This window comes from Hevea brasiliensis, chromosome 11 (assembly GCF_030052815.1).
Source record: "Hevea brasiliensis isolate MT/VB/25A 57/8 chromosome 11, ASM3005281v1, whole genome shotgun sequence".
In the NCBI taxonomy this organism is placed as follows: domain Eukaryota; kingdom Viridiplantae; phylum Streptophyta; class Magnoliopsida; order Malpighiales; family Euphorbiaceae; genus Hevea; species Hevea brasiliensis.
In genome coordinates, this window is record NC_079503.1 from 15811270 (window position 1) to 15836540 (window position 25271).

The window sequence follows — 25271 nt, forward strand, 5'->3', positions numbered from 1 at the left end:
AAAATAAGCTTTCATGGTGGAAAAATGGAAGAGATTAGAGAAAAAAGAGAGAGAGGGGTAGCACATTTGAATTAAGAAGAAACAAAAATGATTTTTCTTTTAATTTTGGGTTTATTTTATGTGTTTTAGTCTTATTTGACTTGGTCAATTTTGGTAGGGAAATTAAAATGAGTTTTGACATCATGATGATGTCATAAAGGTGATGTAAGGTGATGTAGTAAACTTTTTTCCTTGTTCTTTTTCTTTTGCATTTATTTTTCCATTAGTTCTTTAATTTAATTCTTGATCCCAAAATTTTCTTTTCTCCGATTTTATTGGACAGTTAGGTCAGGAGTCAGCTCTAGGGGTGAATTAACCAAATCGCCCCTCGCCGGTTCAATCCAGTTTGTAAGTTATTCAATATTTCTTCCGGATCCCTGACCTAATTATTTGACCTACTTAACAACTCTTTTTCGTGATTTTCTCTTTTCCACTGTGTTCGCAATAGTCCTAAGGAACACGGTGTCACATTTTTCGGTTCAAAATTCTAGTTAAAACTGACCTCGCAGTCACTTCTCGGGAAGGTCACCCATCGTTGTGACTCCCAGCTCATTTAACTATTTATGCTTTGTTTTTCTTCTTTATACTTAACTATTTGGAAATTACTAATTATTTACATTCAGGGCTTATCTAGGTGTCTTAGATATGGTTCTAATCCCCTTAATTGTCCGGACCGTTACCGGAACAGCAAAATGTACCGGGCTATGCAAATAAGGGTGTTGCACAGCAACGAAAAGCCATCGCTGAGTACAAATACTCAGTGGTGCACAACATAACAAAATACCAATTTATGCAAATATTAAATCCCAATTATTCCAAATACAATACTGAAATTGTTAAACAGATACAAAACACAATTTAACATTTTAGTCAAAGAAATTTTTACTTCAGAAGTCACAAAATAATTTTTATAAATCACACATTCATATCATGCCATCAATATATATTTTTTTTCATCTCAATAGCGAAAGGCTTAAGAGGAATACCAATGCTAGCTAGCTCAAATCTATGGGTACCCATTCAAATTTCTTCCCCTACTGGCACACACCTCAACACTTCAGCCAGAGAAGAAATACAAAACTATTTCCTCCCACTAGTCGAGCTAGTGAGAAATTCAAACATTTGGTCATGATACTGTAGTTTCAAACTATTTTAATAATTTTCTAAACATTAAAATGCCAACCATACACATACAATTTTACTTTGTCAACAGTTTGAGTCAATAGCACATTTTTTTCCTCAATCAAAATTTTCAATGCAAATAAAGTCACAATTTAATTTTCACAATTCATTCAATATAAATTTCAAAAGAAAATTCAAAAAAAGTTTATATGTTGTGCACAAACCTCTCACGAGTCGCCTCTTCGCCTTGACTCAGTGTTTCTTTCTCCTTTCCAGTGTCTTTTCTAACTAAAACACACAATTTAAAGTATTTCAGTACTCATTTAAATTATTTCTAATAAGAAAGTCCAACAATTAAATTTTTATTGGTTACTATTCATTTCATTAGTCAACCTACAATGTTGACTTTTTACACACTAGGTGACTTGGTTTTAATGTTATCAATACGTCACATTTTACATTCCTCAAATGTTGGTATATGTTGCCAATTTCATTTCAAAACTTATTGCATTTTATTGTAATTTTTCAGATTTGGTATGCTGCCTTAACCTAGCTAATTGACCTATTTCTCTTTATTTTTGGGTCCTGGTCAAAAGAGCAATATTGTAGGTTTATGTCTTATTGAAATTTTGGCGCTGATTTTATGTCATTTGGGGTTTTCTGAACCAAGTTATGGTCATTTTACTAATGCTGGACAGATTACTTTTAAGTTAACAAATTAGGTCAATTTTCCTTCTGGCAGATTTTCTAACCCAACTTGGGCAAGCATTTCGAATTGGTTAATGTCATTTTTGGGCCTTGGTATCTTCATAAGAGTTGTAGCCCTATGTCTAAGCTTTCCAATGGTATAAATTTTAGGTCATTTGGACCTGTTTTGAGTGAGTTATGGCCAATTGAATGGATACTGTTCATATGGTCAAATTCTGGGTTTGCCAAGTTACCAATTCCGAATTAGGTTAAGTTTGAGGTCCTTTTCTGGATAGAATTCTTGCAAGCTTTCTACATGAAAGTTAGTCCATATTGAGTCTAGTTTTACTTTCAATTGGCCTCATACCAATTGGGGTCACACAAATCAGATTATAAGCTCAATTGTATACTGCCCTTATACACTTTATCAAATACACAACCATTACACATCCTACTTGCTTCACCTTAACTTTCCTTACCAAATTTCTGGATTTATCAGGCACTAACATCATTTATCACATCTCAACATGGTCATTTTGGATAGTTTATAAAATTTCTCAATACACCAAATGCAACCTTAATTACATCAACACAATATACCCAAAATACCAAACAATTACACATAGTTTCCAAAGAATAATTTACATACACTTCCATTAATCCCTTAGTACCAGAATTCATCAAGCATTTTCATGTAATCCAACACTTTTCTTGGTTCATCAAGGCTGCCAAAAATTCACTAATTGCTCAAATTTTTACCACTTCCTTCAATTCCCCAATTTAATACCCAAACACATAAAAAATATTAAATTAACTCACTAATACATCAATTTACTTCAATTAACCTTAATTCCCATCAAATTCACATAAAAATAAATCAAGCACCTTACACTTCCATGGCTGCCGAAAATGGAGTTCACCAATTACTCAATAAATTCTTCAATTTCTTCAAAAAATCAACTTATTTCAACACTGGGACTAAGATTTATGAAGAAAGGGAGAGGAAATGAGCACTTACCTATTTTGAAGCTTGTTAAAAACTCATCAAATCCCTTCCTTCTTGCTGCCAATCTCTTTACTAAGTTGTGTAGGTAAGCTTTAATGAAGACGTTGAGATGAAATGAGGGCTTGAATGGAGGTGCATGGTGGTTGTTCATGTTTCGGCCATGGAGTTCCATTCGGCTATTGTTTTGAGAGGTTGAAGATGAATTCATCTTCTGTCCCAAATGGCTTTTATATGTCCCATAAGTTGAGGTTAGTGGAGCACTAACTTAGATTAATGAATTAATTAATCCTAATTTCCATTGTAACACCCCTATGTTCGGTAGTGCGTTCTACTGTTCCGGTGACAGTGCCTGTCCGGACAACTAGGATGCCTAGAACTACACTTAGATATGGGTGAGGAGACATAAAATAATGAAATACAAGAAAAGAAAATACAAAAAAAAATAAAGAAAAAATAATAGCAATGAAATGTAACCAAGTTAAACAAGCCGAAAACCATAGCGATGGGTGACCGCACCGGGAAGTTGGGGCGTGGACCGTTGACTAGCCCTGGACCTAGGGGAATCCTAGAAAATATTTTTAAGACTTAAATAAACATCTATTGAAGTATAAATGTCATTAAAAATATCAAAGAAAAATTAATTAATTAGTACAAAGAAAAACGAGAAATGAAGAAACCGACAAAAATCGGTGTTACCAAAAAATCAGGAATACATACCGAATAGGGACATTTTGGTTAATTGACACCTAGAATTGACTTTTGACCTCAATGTACATTAAAAATAAGTGATATTAAACTTTGAAAATGTCATAAAAAAAAAAAGAAATATGTACATAATACAAAGAGTGGAAGTTTGGGGCATAAATTGCAAATTGTGAAACTTGAAAATTAATTAATCCTAAACTAAGGTTAGTGCTCAACTAATTATATTTTAAGGGACCTATATAAGGCTTTAGTGGATAGAATTGAGCTCATCTTCAACCTCCAGCCGAAAATGAATCTCCATGGAAACTCCATGGCCAAGCTTGGAAACACCACTATGCACCCATGATTTAAGCCTCATTTCACCATACTTTCTTAATTAAAGCTTGCACACTCAACTTGAGGAAGCTTTTGAGAGCAAGAAAGGAAGGATTTGGTGAGGTTTTAGCAAGCTCCAATAAGAGGTAAGTGCTTATTTTCTTCCCTTGCTTAACTAAAGTTTGTGTTGAGGTTATGGGGAGTATTTTGGTTGAAAATTTTGAAAGAAATTGTTGAGTTTGCAATCTACCCATTTTAGGCAGCCATGGGAGGTGAGCTTGCTTGAGTTTTTCTTACATTAAATTGGTGGGAATTGATGAGAATTAGTGTTGGTTGAGTCAATTTGAAGTGCTAGCAATTTAATCCTCTTGTATGTGTGATTGAACAATTAAATTTAGGGTTTTGGAAGTAATTGTGAAAGCCTTGGCAAACTGCCATTTTTGGCAGCCTTGAAGTGCATGGATTAGTGTTTGATCTCATGAAATTAATTGATGAATTCTGTTAGAGATGGTTTGAGGGCAGTGTATATGAAGTGATAGTGGAAGTGTATGTAACAAATTAAGTGATTACATGTATATATATTGTATTGAATGTAACTTTGAGAATTAAAGTTGTAATGTGTGTATTGAGAATTGTTATATTCTGCCCAAAGTAACCAAAATGTGATGTGATGAATGGTCATGGTATGATACCAATTCAGAATTGGGTATGAGAAATGAACTTATAGCAAGGTGAATGTGCATTTGGTTAGTGTTTGAGCAATGTGTTTAAGGGCAGTATGTAATTGAGCTTATAACCCTAAATGTGTGACCCCAATTGGAGGTGAAACTAGACACAAAATGTGCCAACTTTGATGAAGGAAGCTTACCTAAATTCTGCCTAGAAGGTAACTTGAAAAAATGACCAAATCCAGATTAGTGACTTCAAAGCCTGAAAATTGACCATTTGGGCAGTAGTTAGTATTTTGACCATAACTTACTCAAAACAGGTCCAATTAACCTGAAATTTTTACCATGAATAGTTTAGACATAGATCTACAATTCTTATGAAGACACCAAAGCCTGAAATGGCCAGAACTAAGCCAAATAGCTTGCACAAGTTCAGGTACCAAAACTAGCCGAACCAAAAGTGACCTAAAAATGACCTAAAGTTACCATTTTGATGCATTCTGTCCAGCATTGGTAAATTGACCATAACTTAGTCTACACAACTTAGAATGACCTGAAATTTTGCCCCATGTGCAATAAGACATAGACCTACAAGTTTGTAGTTTAGACTGAAACCCGAAAACCGAGGGAACTAGGTCGTCCGGCTAGGTCAAAATAGTACACCGAAATTCGGTAAATTGCAATAAAATGCAATACACCTGAAAATGAAATTGGTAACATATACCAACACAAAAGGGCTCTAAAATGTGACATATTGGGAACATTAAAATTAATTCACCTAGAGTGCATTAAAGGTCAACATTATAGGTTGACTAATGAAATGAATTGAAGAGAATAGTATCAAGAAAATTTATATATTGGATTTTATTGTTAGAAACAATTTAACTGAGTACTGAAACACTTTAAATTGTGTGTTTCAGTTGAAAAAGATATTGGGAAGCATAAGGAACATTGAGTCAAGGCCTAGGGGTGACTCAAATCAGGTTTGTGCACAACTAATTTTTAACTAATTTTGTTCTGAATATTTCATGTGATTAAATGACATATTTTTCTTATGTATTATGTTTATCAAGTATTGGATTTAATTCAATGATTATTGAGATTTTTATAGTATGTATGAATTTAGCTTTGTGAAATGGTATTTCAGCAAGTGTTAAGCATTGTTGCGAATTGAATAAATTATGTTTTGGAAAATTGTAATAGAACATGTTTTGAATTGTGATGGGCAATTTGCATGGAAAAATGCAAAATTATGATTTGAATTGTGATGAGCATAAAAAATTATTGGATATTGAAATTGACTTTGAATCGAATTATATTGTGATTTATGCTCACTAAAAGGATTGTGATATTGTGTTATATCTCACTATAGATGCTTGACTAGGTTATTACCTGTCTCTCTCATTTGTTGAGAAGACAATGGAGTTAGTTGTGTTTTGATTACCATGGTACGTGCACAGGCTTAGATTCTATTCTTATTAGAGGTTAGATCTAAGTTTTATATTATGGCCCTTTCAGAAGATTCATAATTGTGATGTGTACTGTGCACGATGATTCGACCTCCCCGACCATAAGGAGTTAGAATCTGATTCGACCTCCTCAACCATAGGAAGTTAGAATCACCCCGAAGATAGCCCTTTCGGATTAGTCTTGAATAGTTAGTAAGATAAAGAATGGTTTTCGAGATAAAGAATAGTTTTTTAGATAAAGAATGGTTTTCGAGATAAAGAATGATTTTGAATAGTAAAGAATTGTGATTTCAATTATGATTTATGTATAATTGATTTTGTTGGAATTACCTAAAATGTTTGGCTGTGATTTGATAAATTGAATTTCACTATCAAAGTCATTTCATACAAATGATTTATGTTATTGGCAATGAATAATTTGATTTTTGGAATTTGATGAGTATCCTGATTTCCAAATTATTTGCAGTAATTTTGTTAAGGTATATTGAACTATGTTTTAAGTTATAGTTGTGAACCACTGAGTTCACCACTCAGCGATAGCTTTGTATGCTGTCGCAGGTGAAAAGAGCATAGAGCAATTGAGTAAGCTTCTTTGAAGAGATATTCAGATCAGCTCCAGGTATACCCATGTACACAGGTTTTGATGTATGCATGTAATAATATGTATGTAAATTATTTGAGCAGTTGTATAAAAACTCTTGTAAAATATTTTGGTATGTAATTAAATGTAAATTATTGTAAATGTAAATTTGACGTTTCATTTGCCTGAATAGTTTTGTAATATTAATTTTTGAGTCTTGTAATCAATGAAATGTTTCTTTTATAATGAGGTTGGTTTGAAAATGAAATGATTGATTATTGAGATTGAATTGTGAGATGAAATGAGGTTTCTTGGAGTTGTATTTGAGAAAACATATTAGGAGTGTTTTTCCTTTTCAGGTTTGAAGAACAGTTTTCTCAAAACACAGTTGGTACTTTGCCGAAATTTTGAAAAAAATTTTATAACACCAGATTTTAATCGATGATTTAAATTTCACGAAAATTATTTTAAAATCCCTTGTAGTATATCTAATGGGTTATCGGTAGGCGAAGTACGGTAATTCATTAGGTGTACTACGGGATCATGTTACATCTTACGGGGGAGTAGGGTGTGACATATAATTTGCATTTATGCCACCATACTTTCACTATTTATATTATGTACCACATTTTTATTTTCATGATATTTTCAAAGTTTAATATCACCTATTTTAAATGGACATTTAGGTCAAAAGTCAACTCTAGTTGTCAAATGACCAAAATGTTCCTATTGGGTTTGTATTCTCGATTTTTCGGTAACACCGATTTTTTTTCAGTTTCTTGATTTTTCGTTTTCATTTATACTAACTTACTAATTTTTCTTTGACATTTTCAATGTCAACTATACCTCAATAAACATTTAATTATGTCCCGAAATTTTTTCTTAGGGTTCCCCGCAGTTCAGGGCTAGTCAACGGTCCTCACCATAACTTCCTGGCGCGGTCACCCATCGCTAGAATCGTAGCACGTTTAACCTAGTTACATTTCATATCTTTTATTTTTCCTTAATTTTTTTTATATTTATTATGATGTATTTCATTATTTTATGCCCCCTCACTATCATTTAAGTGTAGTTTCTGACATCCTAGCTGTCTGGACAGACACTGATTACCAGAACAGCAACTGTACGGAACTACCTACTATGGGGATGTTACATCAAAGCTAGATTTAATCTTCATTTAATCATCTTTTATGATTGGAAGACAAGTGGCAAGCTAGCATGGTGCCACGTGTCACCATATGAAAAGTCCAATTTGCCCTTATGTATAACCTTGAGTTCTCAACCCAAAATTGTAATTTGTTCCTCAAATTAATTTATATCAAATATAAATTAATTTATTAATTAATTTCCATTAATTTATCTCATAATCAAATTCATATTTAAACTCTTTAAATATAAATTTAATTTATAATATACATCCAATAACCTAGATTTGGTTTCCAGCCATGCTAGAGACTTTGTTATCTCATTGCAAACCAAACCTATTTAATTAATTAATTAAACTCTTTAATTAATCAATTAAATCACATTTTACTTAGTGATTAGCTTGTGTAGGTGTGTGACTTACTAGACTCATTACTAATTGGCAAAGAGAAATGACATTATCTCTTAATAACATTAGAATTCTTTTTTACCGTTAGTGATTTCTCTAAATCATTTTAGGCATCTCATAGATCATGGTTGACACCTAGCATATTAATAAAATATGTACAAGATACATACAAAATGATATACTCTAGGACATACAACTAATAATCCTGAGTACGAACATGTGCATGACTCTCAACCTCCTCTTCCATATGTCTAGGACCCCTGCCCCAAAGGATCAGAATCTATCTAATCTATAAAATAGACAAAAGAACACATCTACATTAGTGTCACCTCAACTCCTAATTGAATGCCCATGCATATTATGCACACTATCTCTTTCTAACTATCTAAGCCTAGGAACACCTAAACCTTTGCTTTGATACCACTAAATTTAACACCCCTTACTCAATCTATAGTGTAGTCGAGCAAGGAATGCCACATACTGTGCCAAAGCACCTTATCTTATTTTACTTTCTTCATTATTAATTTTAGTTCCATTCTTATTTAAAATCATAATATTTAAATGGAGAAACTGTCAGAGTTTCCTGTTTTATTAACATAGGGCCTGTTAAAATCAATAACCTGTTTAAAAATTTCCATATCAATCTCAATTTTCACCATCATTTTCAATAATTTCAAATCATAATATCATTTTCATCCATATACATTTCCATCACAAATTCAACTCATTTCTTCATATTGATCCATATCAAATTGCAAACTCATTTCATGCATGGAATTTTCAAAATTTATTAATCTACATAATGTACGAAATTATTATACAAATTCTGAATTCAAATTACAAACTTAATATATGGTTACAATATACAATGACAAAATTTCTGCAGCTCATTGGGCCCTACCAAAATTATAATAATAATAATAATAATAATAATAATAATAATTATTATTATTATTATTATTATTATTATTATAACAATTCCATTAATTCCATATATGTCCCATGTAAATTTTTCCTACACATTTTCATGTTTTTAATTCTTCTTTTTTTTTTTCAATGTTTTAATCTCACTCATTTTAATTGACATTTAGGTCAAAAGTCGACTATTATAGTGAATTGAATAAAATGCCCTTCATTGAGTTATAGTCAATCTTTTTTTATAATATCGATTAAGTCCATAACCCAATGGCCACTTTGATTTTTATTCTATTTATTTCAATTTTTTTTCATCTTATTTTTAGTCCTCAAACCAGTAAAAATGGTACTATTCAGAGCTTAGAAGTTCGAGATGTTACAGCAACATCCTTTATGCTTGGATTCTTCCCAATGGAGCCATTTCCAATGATGTAAGCTTTGCCTTTGTCACCAAATCTCACATGTCCACCACTTTTCATGGTAAGGTCTGAAAATTTTTCTCTCTCTAGTCATGTTCCTTGGGCAAACACTATCAACATACCACTGTTCACATTCTTACTTACTCCAAAAGCATACTTGAAATTATTTGACTATTTCTTAGGTGCCCAAGCAAATTTGGGTCCTTGGGGGTTAGAGACATTAAAAACTGTTCCTTTACGTGCCCAAATTTTTTCACCTTTAAGGAACCTTTTCTTATGGGACAATGACTAACCATATGACCATTTTGATTACAATGGAAACAAATAACATTTGGTAATGAAGAAGATGAAGCTTTTACAAAGAAATTCTTGTATTCGCCATAATGCATAAATCCATCTTAACCAAGACCAGATTTTTTATTTGAAAATCTTTGAAAACCAAGTAAAGTATGAAGAATTTATGTGCCATTGGTGAATTTAGCTAAATCATTTGTCAACGATTCCACCTTAGCTTTCAACATTCTATTTTCCTCAATGAGTATTTCACAAGTAGTTTTTTAATCTTCTTACTCCTTTTTCAACTCATCAAACAACAATATTTGATTTTTATAAAACTTGTTTTCTTGCATAGCAATACTCATAGAAATATTTTCTGATCTTAAGGAAGAAATTTCTTTATTTAAAGAAGAACATCTTTTCTTATAAAGTTTGTATTCTTCATACAATTTGGCAAATGCATCTTCATATTCTTCAATACTAAGAGATTCAAAATTATTTACCTCATTGTTGCTTTCTTTTTGGTAAGAACTTTCTGGTTTGTTGTCTTCTATTGCCACGAGAAAAATGTGTGGAACCTCCTTGTCACTTGAGGAGTCTTCACTATCCTTCCAACCAATAACCAATGCTTTCTTATTCTTGTCCTTTGAATTCTTCTTTTTCAGTTTAGGACAATTTGGCTTGATGTGGCTAGGTTTGTTGCATTCGAAGCATTTGATCTCACTTTGATCCTTGCTTATTTCACCTTTCGGAGAATACTTCTTTAAAAACTTCTTATATTTTGAACCTCCCTTTTTAAATGCTTTCTTGAATCTTCTTGCAATCATAGCAATATCATTTTCATCACTTGAATTATTAGAGCTATCACTTAAGTCAACCATAAAAGCAATAGTATTTAGGGGTGAGCATTCAGTTCAAATCGAATCAAACCAAACCGAACCAAATTAAATTATGAAAATAGAATTATAAATTTTAGAAACTGAACCGAACTGAAATGGGTGAAAAATCGAATCAAACCGAATCACTCTATTTCGGTTCGAATTTGTTCAAACCGATCTGTTTTGATTTTTTATTAAGTTTTTAATTTAGACTTAATTTTCAAATTATTTGGTCTAATTTTGATTTTATTTTGAACCTAATGACCATTAATCAATAAAATTAAATAATTTATATATATATATAATTCATAAATTTCCCATAAAAATAAATCAATTCAAAAATTGATTCTGTTTGATTTGGTTCGATTTGAATATATAAAATTACTATTTGGTTTGGTTCGGTTTAATAGATTTTTTTTTCTCCTCAAAATCGAATCGAATCGAAATAATCGAAATTTTTATAATATAAAATCGAACCGAACCGATTAAATTTTAAAATCAAACCGATTGAATCGAATTGATTCGGTTCGGTTCGATTTTTCGGTTTGAACTGAAATCTGCTCAACCCTAATAGTATTCCTTTTCTCATCCTCTTTGTTTGATTTTAAGGCAATTCCTTTCTTTTTCTTTTCATCATCCACATTGCCTTTGTTCTTGTCATGAGCGATAAGAGAACCAATTAGCTCATCATAAGTGAATTTGGAGAAGTCTTTAGTGTCAAATATCACTGTCACTTCTGTTTCCTATGATTAAGGTAGTGACCTCAAGACTTTCTTAACTAATTCTTCTTCAGTAAATTCCTTTTCAAGTGCTTTGAGCACATTCACCAGATCAATGAATCTTGTGCTCATTTTTGAAATGGTTTCTCCAGGTTTCATCTCAAACAGCTCATATTCTCGAACAAGTCTGTTGGCTTTTGATTCCTTCACTTGATTAGTCCCTTCATAAGTGACTTCAAGTTTATCCCTCACTTTTTTTTGCAGATGTGCAACCTAAAATACGATTATACTCTGTTGCATCAAATGCACAATGAAGAATATTTAAAGCTTTAGCATTTAAAAAAACTTTCTTCTAATCAAGTTCATTATATTCCTCTTCATGTTTTTCTCTATAACCATTAGCATGCAACACTAATGGAATTTTAGGACCTTTAACAATTCTTTGCCATGCTTCAATATCAACAGATTGTATGAAGTTTCTCATCCTAACTTTCTGAAATGAATAATTAGAAACATTAAACAAAGGTGGTCTAATGATAAAGTGTCATTCAGCTAAAGGTGCAGGGATACCAGCTATGTTAGATGTGCTAGCTATTATATGATCTCTCTAAGGTGTTTAAACCTCAAGCAAGAGAGACAAGCTCTTATACCAATTTCTTATCCTCAAGAAAGTGACCAAGAGGGGGGTGAATTGGACACTTTATGAAATTTTTCAGTCATTGCTCATGACTTAGTGAAAAATTATAGCTTAGCACTTCTAAGTGTGTGAATAACTCTATTTTTAAAGTTTAATCTAATCGACCTAACAAGTTTTCCACAACCAGCAGCTGAAATATAAAATGAGAACTTAATATCAAGTATTTCTATTCACGTATAGTTTAAAATGTGCAAGTCTGATTGTTCAAGCTCAATATTAACTCAATAGAATAGATTCTTAACAAATTCAATATGTAACAGAATAATATAGTGTTTGCAGTATGCCCTAGAGCATATCATTTTGTATGTATCTAGTACATATTTTATTAATAAAAGGAGATTTTACTTTTCTGTTTACATAATATATTTATGTGTAATAGAAAAGGTCCATTGATATTTTGTTAGAAATTCTATTCTTAAGTCGCTAAGAATATGAGTGACAGTATTTCTAGCACAAAGTATCATAAATTGGTTCACAATCGAGGATACTTCACAAAGGACATGACTTATCCAGAAAAATTATAATCATGTTTGTTCCCAAGGTATTTATATGAGATATAAATAAGATGGAGTGGTGAGTCTTATGCCACATAACAAACATGATAGGCACTTATACATGATAAGTAGGCCAAACCAGTGATGCATATGAGAAGCACATGGAGTTTACTCTTGTCAATGCATTGTCATATATCATATCAGTGCATATAATCTTTAGACCTGAGATACTGCTTTCATACTGCTTGTATATAGGTGGTTTGAGTTTGATACTGCTTTCATACTTATAATGTGTATGGGTATATGGGCATGTGTTGGTTCCTACTAGTTATATATGGAGATAGGTATTGATCAAGATGGAATCTGTTACTCTAAGTAAATAGGGATAAAATCCTATGTTCATTTAATTGTTCTTTGTAACACCCTTATTGGTATAGCCTGGTATATTTCACTGTTCCGGTGACCGGAGTCGGTTCGGATAATTATTAGGATTAGGGCCACACTTAAGACAACATGAGAAGCCATAAACACAAATAATTAGTAATGTTTAATTAGTTAACTATAAATAAGAAAAACAGAACATAAGAGGTTAAACGAGCCGAGAGTCACAGCGATGAGTGACCTCCTCGGGAACGACTGCGAAGTCATTTTAAACCCAAATTTCGAACCGTAAAAAGTGACGCGGCGGTCCTTAGGACCCTTATGGACACAGTGGAAAAGAGAAAATCATAAAAAAGAATTGTTAAGTCAGTTAAATAATTAGGTCAGGGAACCGGAAGAAATATTGGATTATTTGCAAACCGGGATGAACCGGCGAGGGGTAATTTGGTCAATTGACCCCGAGAGCTAACTCCTGACCTAACTGTCAAATAAAATCGGAGAAAAGAAAATTTCGGAATCAAGAATTAAATTAAAGAACTAATAGAAAAAAATAAATAGAAAAAAAAAAAGAAAAGAAAGAAGTTAGAAAAGTCAAAGGTGATGTCATAAAAGAATTAATTAAATGAATTATTAAATTTGGACTTTGTGGTCTTCCATAAGCAAAAAAAAAAAGAAAAGAAATTGGTTTTTTTTTCTTCTTCATTTCCGTTAACCTTCATTTCCTCTCTCATCTCTCTCTTTTTCTTAACTCTCCATCTCCACAAACTCCATTAAAGCTCAATTTTGAGCTTGTATATCATAAAATTTCACCATAGAAAAATTAGCCACCATAGTTAAAGCTTATCTAGGCAACTTGAGAAGAGGATTGGGCAAGAAAGAAAGAAGGAAAATTTGAAGAAAAGGAGGAAGAAAATTCTGCTCAAGGTTGGTAATACAAACCTCAATTTTTCTTGCTTAATTAGTGTTTATATGGCATTAAGAGCTTGTAACTAACCTTAAAATGGAATAAAAACATGTGAAGAGGAATAAACTGAATTTTTGGCCAGCTTGGTGGGAGTATGATTTGGTCTGGTTTGATGTGTTTAAAGGGAATTAAAGATGTTAGTAAACTTACATTAGCATGGTGGTAAGATGGAAATGCACCAATTGTGATTGAATGAATGAATTAGGGTTTGGAGGCTAGGGTTTGTGAACCAAAATTTAGAGAAATGCATAAATGGCATGTTTGACCTATTGTGAAGTGAAATAGTGGTCAATTATGATCAAATGAATTGTGTGGGAATGGTAGGAAATTAAACCAAATTTTTAGGTCAATGGTCATGCTGCATGAATTGTGTGGGAATGGTAGGAAATTAAACCAAATTCGTAGGTCAATGGTCAAGCTGCTGGCAGCATGACCAAACCTACTTTGAAGGACCAAAACTCAAATTTTATAAGCCTAATGGATATGCCACCAATTGGGGATGAAAATAGACATAAAATAGCACAATTTTCATTAAGGAACAATGGCCAAAAACTGACCAAAACTTAGTGAAACAATTGACCAAAGTGAAATGAGAGCAGGCTGCCACTACACCAAACTGACCAAATAAACAGTAACTATTCATTTGGTCATAACTCGAGTTAGACAGGTCAAATTGACCTGAATTTTGGCCAGGGGTTAGAGGAGATATAGATCTAAAACTTTCATGAAGAACATCACCCCAAATTATGCCATTAACCCATTCAAATTATTGAGCAAAGTTGAGTTATCAAACCTGCAACTCTGAAGAATTACCATAGAGCAGTAATGTTTGAAGGGCTATAACTCTCTCTAGAAAACTCGGATTTAGACGATTCTTGACCGATGGAAACATAAGACATAGTAGAACATTTCATATGAAGAAAGTGAGACCAAATTATGAACTTAACTTGATCAAATTATTGACCAAAGTTGGATCAAAATCTGCCAGAACCCAAAATTGCAGCATGAACAGTGCACGTGAACAGTAAATTTATTTTGGCCATAACTTGAGCTACAAAACTCTGATTGAGGTGATCCAAAAATGAGAATACACTTAAGACAATAAGGAACATTTTCTATGAAGGAAGTTTTGTTAAATTCCAACAGTAGATCAACCAATGGAATAGTGCAACTTCGAAGAACCAAAACAAAAAATTAGCAATTTTGCCAAAATGACCTAAGCTTTAAACAAATGACCAAAACCAACAAGTTTAACGACCAAAATGTGGTATGTGGGTGAAGTTAGAGTTCCCATACCTAGTAAGCCTTAAAAAGTCAACTATTTGACTGGAATAGTGCAGTGAATAGTAACCCGAAACACAAAATTTCGAGAACGACGAATTTAAGACGTTAGAGCTAGGTAAATGTGGAGCTAAGTTTATTTTGGATTTATTTTAAGTTCTAGTACTGAAACATTGTAAAATTGCATGTTTCAGTGGAAAATAATACCGGGACAGAACCCGAGGAGTAGAGTCAAGGCCAACAGGCGACTCGTTTGAGGTTTGTGCACAACATATACTTTTATAATCATCTTTTGCATATTGTTTTGAACAATGTGAAATATTAGATTATAGCATTCTTATGATGTTTGATTTAAATTGTGAAAGTTATTGTGTATATTTGAAATGACAATGTTTAGCAAATTGTTAAGATAAGTTTTGAAACCACAGTGTCATGACCATATATTTGAACACCTCACTAGCACGACTAGTGGGGGTAATTAGTTTCGAATTTTGATTCCTTCTCTGGAGAAGTGTTGAGGTGTGCCAGTAGAAGAGGATGTGAATGGATATCCATATATTTGAGCTAGCTAGCCTTGTGATATGATTTCTCTTTAGGCTCTGGCTATTGAGATTCATGTGATTTCTCTTTAGCCTCTGGCTATTGAGATTCTATTTGTTTCGAATGGCATGATCTAGCTGTGGGTTTTGTGAAATGTGTTTTGATACTTTGAAATGAACTTGGTTTACATTTAAAATCTCACAATGCATGAATTGTATTTAATTTTCACGTTTAGCCAAATCTTTGAATAAATGTGCTTTAAGTTTTGCATAAAGATTATTTTAGTATATTGTGCACCACTGAGTCCTAGTACTCAGCGATAGCTTTATTCTTTGTCGCAGATCTGAGAGATTAGAGGAGTAGCGGTGAAATTCGAGGTGTGTGGAGTTATCAGCTTGAAGTCTTCGAGTATAATTTATACCATAACTGTAAATACTCCTTTTGATGTATATATTGCACATGAATGTATGGGCATGTAAAAGTGGGTCTTGAGCAGTTTGTATAAAGTTGTAATATATATTGTAGTTTGAAATTCTCTTAATGTAAATTTTGTAATGATCTATTTAAATTGTTTTGTTTCTAACGAAATATGAATGGAACTATTTTATTTAATTTGAATGAAATGGATTGTTAGTATTTTGATGATCATTGGATAGTGGATTTGAAATTGAAAGTTGATAAATGTGTTGAGAACTTGATTGAGATTGCGTATGAAATTGAAGCAGTTGTTGAGAAAATTTTTAGAAGTGCTTTTTACAGGTATTTGAAGAACTGTTTTCTCAAAATACAGAGGGAACTCTGTCAAAATTTTTATAAAATTTGCGAAAAAATAAAATGGGCTAAAATTTCCAACTAGCTTTCAACTTAATTACATGTTTTAAATACTTATTAGAAATGCTCACCACTTATCAAAAATAAGAAAATTGTTTTAAAATCCCTTGTAGGGTACTTAATGAGTTATCGGTAGGTGAAGTTCGGTAGTTTATTAGGTATTCTACGGGATCATGTTATGCCTTACAGAGGGGTAAGGTGTGACATGTTTTAGTGGTATCAGAGCAAATTTTTGAAGTATGTTTTAACTTATGAATTTGTGTCTTTCTTTGTTAAGTACAACAGCTCAATGTCCATTTTTGTTACATACAGTGCATTACATCATAAATATGAACTAACGGATGGAAATCTCCATGTGTTATTTGTTCAGGAGATACCCTACTTCAGATTGATATGGAAGAAGGGGATCGCTCAGTTGAGCAGTCTGTTGAAGCTGAGGCACAAGAGGAAGCCCCAGCTTTACCGAATGTCAGTGGGTCGATGCACCACCCGCAAATGCGCGATTCCTGCCGCACGGTTGCACGCCAGATGGCGGCAATGTTTCAACAAATGGTGGGGTATGCCTGTTCAAGCTCCACCCCAAACACTGTGGCACAACCATCGCCTCCACGGACAATATGATAAACTCATCAAGTATGGGGTCAGAGAATTCAAAGTACTGATGGACCCTTTAGAGGCAGAGCAATGGCTTAAAAGAATGGACAGAGTATTTAAGAAGCTGCACTGCCGAGATGAGTTGAAGTTTGAGTATTCTGTGTCGCTACTACAAGGGGATGCATATGATTGGTGGAAGACCATCCCCCACAGCTTGGCTGAACCACCAGTGCTGACCTGGGATGACTTCATTAGAGAGTTCAGACAGAAATACATCCCATACGCATATGTTGATCAGAAGTTGCAAGAATTTTTGAGTTTGAAACAAGGAAATCGATCAGTGGCAGAGTATGAGAGGGAGTTCTCCCGCCTGAGTCACTATGCGAAGACTCTCCTTACTACCAGCAAAGCAAGATGCAAGAGATTTGAGACGGGTTTGAAGCCCAGCATAAGGATGCAAGTTGTGGGATTTCGACACAGCAACTTCTCAGAACTTATGTCCCAAGCACTTGAACTGGAGCGAGTTGAAACAGAAGCAACCCCAGTGAAGGAAAAAGCTGAGAAATCAGAAAAAGACAAGGGGGAAAAATCAGTTGAATAGAGTTCTGGTGCTACCTTTGGAAAGAAAAAGAAGTTTAGTGGACCCAGCAGGGGTCGAGGTGGAAGACTTGGTAGAGGCAGATTTTCCAGACAGAGACATCCTAGGTCTGGTCAGCAGTCGAGCAGGGGTTCACATTCTGCCCGCCCCTGTGAGACTTGTGGCAAGATTCATGGGGGGGAGTGTTATTGGGCCACTGGAGCCTGCTTTAACTGTGGAGGCAAGGGCCATATAGCTAAAGACTGTACTAGTGCTCCGAGATATGGTCCAGCTCCTACTACTGCCGAGGGATCTATTCAGAGTCCTGCTCCCAGAGGTTCACAGTCATTTGGCAGAGGAAGAGGCAGAGGTAGAGGCACTACTTCAGGCAGTCAGGGCACAGTTGGTCAGTCAGGACAAGGAAGTGCTTCAACCAGAATCTACACAATGAGACAGCGAGAAGAGGCTGAGACTTCTGATGTGGTAGCTGGTATATTCTCTATCTCTGATCAAGATGTATTTGTATTGTTTGATCCGGGTTCAACCCATTCATATGTTAGTGCTAGCATAGTCAGTTCACTTGCTGTTCCATGTGTGCAAATGGGTTTTGAAGTGCTAGTAACTAGTCCTTTAGGACAAGAGGTCCGGGTCAATAGAATTTATAGAGACTGTCCTTTGGTGATCCAAGGACATGTTTTCCTGTCAGACTTGATTGAGATGCCCTTCAGAGAGTATGATATTATCTTGGGCATGGATTGGTTAGCCAGGCATCATGCTATGATTGACTGTAGACTGAAGACAGTCACTTTTGGTCTCCCTCTGTACGGTGATGTGGTAATACACGGGGAGAGGCATTTACTGCCATCAAACATCATTTCGGCTGCACTAGCCAGAAGAATGATCAGAAAGGGGTGTGAAGCATACTTGGCACATGTGATAGACACCCAGGTGGGGAGTCCAGCACTAAGGGACATCCCTACGGTATGTGACTTTCCGGATGTGTTTCCTGATGAATTGCCAGGATTACCTCCAGAAAGAGAGGTGCAGTTTGAGATTGATATTATGCCTGGTGTGGACCCAATCTCCATAACGCCATATAGAATGGCACCTGCAGAATTAAAAGAGTTGAAAGTACAATTGCAAGAGCTTCTTGACAAGGGCTTTATCCACCCTAGTGTGTCACCTTGGGGAGCGCCAGTGTTGTTTGTAAAGAAGAAGGATGGCACTCTCCGGTTATGCATTGATTATCGGCAGTTGAATAAGGTGACAATAAAGAATAGATATCCATTGCCCCGCATTGATGATTTGTTTGATCAGTTAAGGGGTGCAGCTGTGTTCTCCAAAATTGACCTGAGATCAGGTTATTATCAGCTGAAAGTACAAGAGCAGAGTATTTCTAAAACTGCCTTCAGAAACCGCTATGGCCATTATGAGTTTTTGGTTATGCCATTCGGGTTAACTAATGCTCCGGCTGCTTTATGGATCTGATGAACACTATCTTCAGACCATACCTCGATCAGTTTGTTGTGGTATTCATAGATGATATATTGGTCTATTCGAGGAATGCAGAAGAGCATGATAGACATCTGCGGATTGTACTGCAGACTTTGAGGGAGAAACAGCTATATGCCAAATTGTCGAAATGTGAATTTTGGCTGAAGGAAATATCTTTCTTGGGGCATGTAGTATCAGAAGAGGGCATTAAGGTAGATCCAAGTAAGATTGAAGCTGTCCTTAATTGGAGGCCGCCCAGAAATTTCACAGAGATTCGTAGTTTTCTGGGTTTAGCTGGATACTACCGTAGATTTGTGAAGGGATTTTCCATGTTGGCATCTCCATTGACCAAGCTGCTTAGAAAAGATGTAAAATTTCAGTGGACGGATAAATGCCAGCAGAGTTTTGATGAATTGAAGAGATGTTTGACTGAAGCTCCAGTCCTAACTTTACCCACACCGGGTAAAGAATATACTGATTCTGGATGCTTCTCACAACGGGTTAGGTTGTGTGTTGATGCAAGATCGAAATGTCATTGCCTATGCATCACGGCAGCTAAAACCGCATGAGAGGAATTATCCGACAGATGATTTGGAGCTTGCAGTCATTGTGTTTGCTCTTAAGATCTGGAGACATTATTTGTATGGGGAGAAATGTTATATCTACATAGATCATAAGAGTTTGAAGTATTTGAGCACCCAGAAAGAGTTGAATTTGAGATAGAGGAGATGGTTAGAGTTGATAAAAGACTATGATTGTCTGATAGACTATCAGCCAGGGAAAGCTAATGTTGTGGCTGATGCCTTAAGTCGCAAGACTATGGCAAGTCTACGGGTTACTCCTTTGTCTTTGGTACATGAATTAAGATCATTGCATGCCAGCTTAGAGATTAATGATGAGGGGCAGACAGCAGTTGCATGGCATGTACAGCCAGTGTTGATTGATCAGATTAGAATGGCTGCTCAGAATGATCAGAAGTATCAGAAGTTGATGGAAGAAGTCTGACAGGGCAAGAAACCAGAATTCTCAATCAGAGATGATGGTCTATTGCTACACCAGGGCAGAATATGTGTTCCTAGTGATGTTGATTTAAGGCAGATCATTTTGAAGGAAGCACATGAGTCTCCTTTTGCCATGCACCCTGGTGGTACAAAAATGTATAGGGGGCTAAAGGAGCATTACTGGTGGATGGGTATGAAGAGAGATGTGGCAGAGTTTGTGTCCAAATGCCTAACTTGTCAGCAAGTAAAGGCAGAGCATCAAGTACCCACTGGTTGTTACATCCACTACCGATGCAGTGGAAATGGGAGAGAATAACGATGGATTTTGTGATGGGACTTCCGAGGACACAGAAAAGTCATGATGCAGTTTGGGTCATTGTTGATAGACTGACTAAATCTGCTCATTTTCTGTCAGTCCGGATGGACTACAGATTAGAAAGATTGGCCAAGTTATACATCGATGAGATTGTGAGATTGCATGGAGTGCCAGTATCTATCGTGTCAGACAGAGATCCTAGGTTCACTTCTAGATTCTGGGGTAGTCTTCAGAGAGCCCTAGGAACTAGATTGAACTTCAGTACTGCATTCCACCCACAGACAGATGGCCAATCTGAGAGGGTAATTCAGATCTTGGAGGATATGCTACGGGCTTGTGTGATTGAGTTTGAGGGTAGTTGGGATACACACTTGCCTTTGATTGAGTTTGCTTATAACAACAGCTATCAATCAAGCATTGGGATGCCTCCATATGAAGCTTTGTATGGCAGAAAATGTAGAACCCGTTGTGTTGGGATGACGTGGGTGAAAGAAAGATGATTGGACCCGAAATTGTTCAGCAAACTGAGGAGAAGATCAGGGTGATCCGAGATCGACTTAAGACTGCATCGGACCGTCAGAAGTCCTACATTGATTTGAAAAGAAGGGATATTGAGTATGCAGTGAGTGAGAAAGTATTCCTCAAAGTTTCTCCTTGGAAGAGAATTATGAGATTCGGCCGAAAGGGGAAACTAAGTCCTCGTTTTATCGGGCCATATGAGGTTCTGGAAAGAGTGGGTCCTTTGGCATATTGGCTGGCACTACCTCCAGAGTTGGAAAAGATACATAATGTCTTCCATGTGTCTATGTTGAGGAGGTATCGATCAGACCCATCTCATGTACTACCAGTAGAGGAAATAGAAGTGAATCCAAACCTCACATATGAAGAAGAACCCATAAAGATTACGGCTTATGAGGTGAAGCGACTCGAACAAGCGGATACCATTGGTAAAAGTCTTTGTGGAACCATCATTCGCCAAGAAATTACTTGGGAACGAGAGGAGGACATGAGGAGACAACACCCACAATCTGTTAGAGATTGATACTGTAAAATTTCGAGACGAAATTTATTTAAGGGGGAGAATTGTAACACCCTATTGGTATAGCTGGTATATTTCATCATTCGGTGGCCAGGTGTCGGTTCGGATAATTATTGGGATTAGGGCCACACTTAAGACAACATGAGAAGCCATAAACACAAATAATTAGTAATGTTTAATTAGTTAACTATAAATAAGAAAAACAGAACATAAGAGGTTAAACGAGCCGAGAGTCACAGCGATGAGTGACCTCCTCGGGAACGATCAGCTGAAGTCATTTTAAACCCAAATTTCGAACCGTAAAAAGTGACGCTGCGGTCCTTAGGACCCTTATGGACACAGTGGAAAAGAGAAAATCATAAAAAAAGAACTGTTAAGTCAGTTAAATAATTAGGTCAGGGAACCGAAAGAAATATTGGATTATTTGCAAACCGGGATGAACCGGCGAGGGGTAATTTGGTCAATTGACCCCGAGAGCTGACTCCTGACCTAACTGTCAAATAAAATCGGAGAAAAGAAAATTTCGGAATCAAGAATAAATTTAAAGAACTAATAGAAAAAAATAAATAGAAAAAAAAAGAAAAGAAAGAAGTTAGAAAAGTCAAAGGTGATGTCATAAAAGAATTAATTAAATGAATTATTAAATTTGGACTTTGTGGTCTTCCATAAGCAAAATAAAAAGAAAAGAAATTGGTTTTTTTTTCTCCTTCATTTCCATCAACCTTCATCTCCTCTCTCATCTCTCTCTTTTTCTTAACTCTCCATCTCCACAAACTCCATTAAAGCTCAATTTTGAGCTTGTATATCATAAAATTTCACCATAGAAAAATTAGCCACCATAGTTAAAGCTTATCTAGGCAACTTGAGAAGAGGATTAGGTAAGAAAGAAAGAAGGAAAATTTGAAGAAAAGGAGGAAGAAAATTCTGCTCAAGGTTGGTAATACAAACCTCAATTTTTCTTGCTTAATTAGTGTTTATATGGCATTAAGAGCTTGTAAATAACCTTAAAATGGAATAAAAATATGTGAAGAGGAATAAACTGAATTTTTGGCCAGCTTGGTGGGAGTATGATTTGGTCTGGTTTGATGTGTTTAAAGGGAATTAAAGATGTTAGTAAACTTACATTAGTATGGTGGTAAGATGGAAATGCACCAATTGTGATTGAATGAATGAATTAGGGTTTGGAGACTAGGGTTTGTGAACCAAAATTTGGAGAAATGCATAAATGGCATGTTTGACCTATTGTGAAGTGAAATAGTGGTCAATTATGATCAAATGAATTGTGTGGGAATGGTAGGAAATTAAACCAAATTCGTAGGTCAATGGTCATGCTGCTGGCAGCTTGACCAAACCTACTTTGAAGGACCAAAACTCAAATTTTACAAGTCTAATGGATATGCCACAAATTGGGGATGAAAATAGACATAAAATAGCACAATTTTCATTGAGGAACCATGGCCAAAAACTGACCAAAACTCAGTGAAACAATTGACCAAAGTGAAATGAGAGCAGGCTGCCACTACACCAAACTGACCAAATGAACAGTAACTGTTCATTTGGTCATAACCCGAGTTAGACAGGTCAAATTGACCTGAAATTTGGCCAGGGGTTAGAGGAGATATAGATCTAAAACTTTCATGAAGAACATCACCCCAAATTATGCCATTAACCCATTCAAATTAATGAGCAAAGTTGAGTTATCAAACCTGCAACTCTGCAGAATTACTATTGAGCAGTAATGTTTGAAGGGCTATAACTCTCTCTAGAAAACCCGGATTTATGCGATTCTTGAACCGATGGAAACATAAGACATAGTAGAACATTTCATATGAAGAAAATGAGACCAAATTATGAACTTAACTTGATCAAATTATTGACCAAAGTTGGATCAAAATCTGCCAGAACCCAAAATTGCAGCATGAACAGTGCAGGTGAACAGTAAACTTATTTTGGCCATAACTTGAGCTACAAAACTCCGATTGAGGTGATCCAAAAATGAGAATACACTTAAGACAATAAGGAACATTTTCTATGAAGGAAGTTTTGTTAAATTCCAACAGTAGATCGACCAATGGAATAGTCCAACTTCGGAGATCCAAAACCGAAAATTAGCAATTTTGCCAAAATGACCTAAGCTTTAAACAAATGACCAAAACCAACAAGTTTAATGACCAAAATGTGGTATGTGCGTGAAGTTAGAGTTCCCATACCTAGTAAGCCTTAAAAAGTCAACTATTTGACTGGAATAGTACAGTGAATAGTAACCCGAAACACAAAATTTCGAGAACGTCGAATTTATGACGTTAGAGCTAGGTAAATGTGGAGCTAAGTTTATTTTGGATTTATTTTAAGTTCTAGTACTGAAACATTGTAAAATTACGTGTTTCAGTGGAAAAGAATACCAGGACAGAACCCGAGGAGTAGAGTCAAGGCCAACAGGCGACTCGTTTGAGGTTTGTGCACAACATATACTTTTATAATCATCTTTTGCATATTGTTTTGAATAATGTGAAATATTGGATTATAGCATTCTTATGATGTTTGATTTAAACTGTGAAAGTTATTGTGTATATTTGAAATGACAATGTTTAGCAAATTGTTAAGATAAGTTTTGAAACCACAGTGTCATGACCATATATTTGAACACCTCACTAGCACGACTAGTGGGGGTAATTAGTTTCGAATTTTGATTCCTTCTCTGGAGAAGTGTTGAGGTGTGCCAGTAGAAGAGGATGTGAATGGATATCCATATATTTGAGCTAGCTAGCCTTGTGATATGATTTCTCTTTAGCCTCTGGCTATTGAGATTCTATTTGTTTCGAATGGCATGATCTAGCTGTGGGTTTTGTGAAATGTGTTTTGATACTTTAAAATGAACTTGGTTTACATTTAAAATCTCACAATGCATGAATTGTATTTAATTTTCACATTTAGCCAAATCTTTGAATAAATGTGCTTTAAGTTTTGCATAAAGAATATTTAGTATATTGTGCACCACTGAGTCCTAGTACTCAGCGATAGCTTTTATTGCTGTCGCAGATACATAGATTAGAGGAGCAGCAGACTGAGCTGCTGAGGTGTGTGGAGTTATCAGCTTGAAGTCTTCAGGTATAATTTATACCATAACTGTAAATACTCCTTTTGATGTATATATTGCACATGAATGTATGGGCATGTAAAAGTGGGTCTTGAGCAGTTTGTATAAAGTTGTAATATATATTGTAGTTTGAAATTCTCTTAATGTAAATTTTGTAATGATCTATTTAAATTGTTTTGTTTCTAACGAAATATGAATGGAACTATTTTATTTAATTTGAATGAAATGGATTGTTAGTATTTTGATGATCATTGGATAGTGGATTTGAAATTGAAAGTTGATAAATGTGTTGAGAACTTGATTGAGATTGCGTATGAAATTGAAGCAGTTGTTGAGAAAATTTTTAGAAGTGCTTTTTACAGGTATTTGAAGAACTGTTTTCTCAAAATACAGAGGGAACTCTGTCAAAATTTTTATAAAATTTGCGAAAAAATAAAATGGGCTAAAATTTCCAACTAGCTTTCAACTTAATTACATGTTTTAAATACTTATTAGAAATGCTCACCACTTATCCAAAATAAGAAAATTATTTTAAAATCCCTTGTAGGGTACTTAATGAGTTATCGGTAGGTGAAGTTCGGTAGTTTATTAGGTATTCTACGGGATCATGTTATG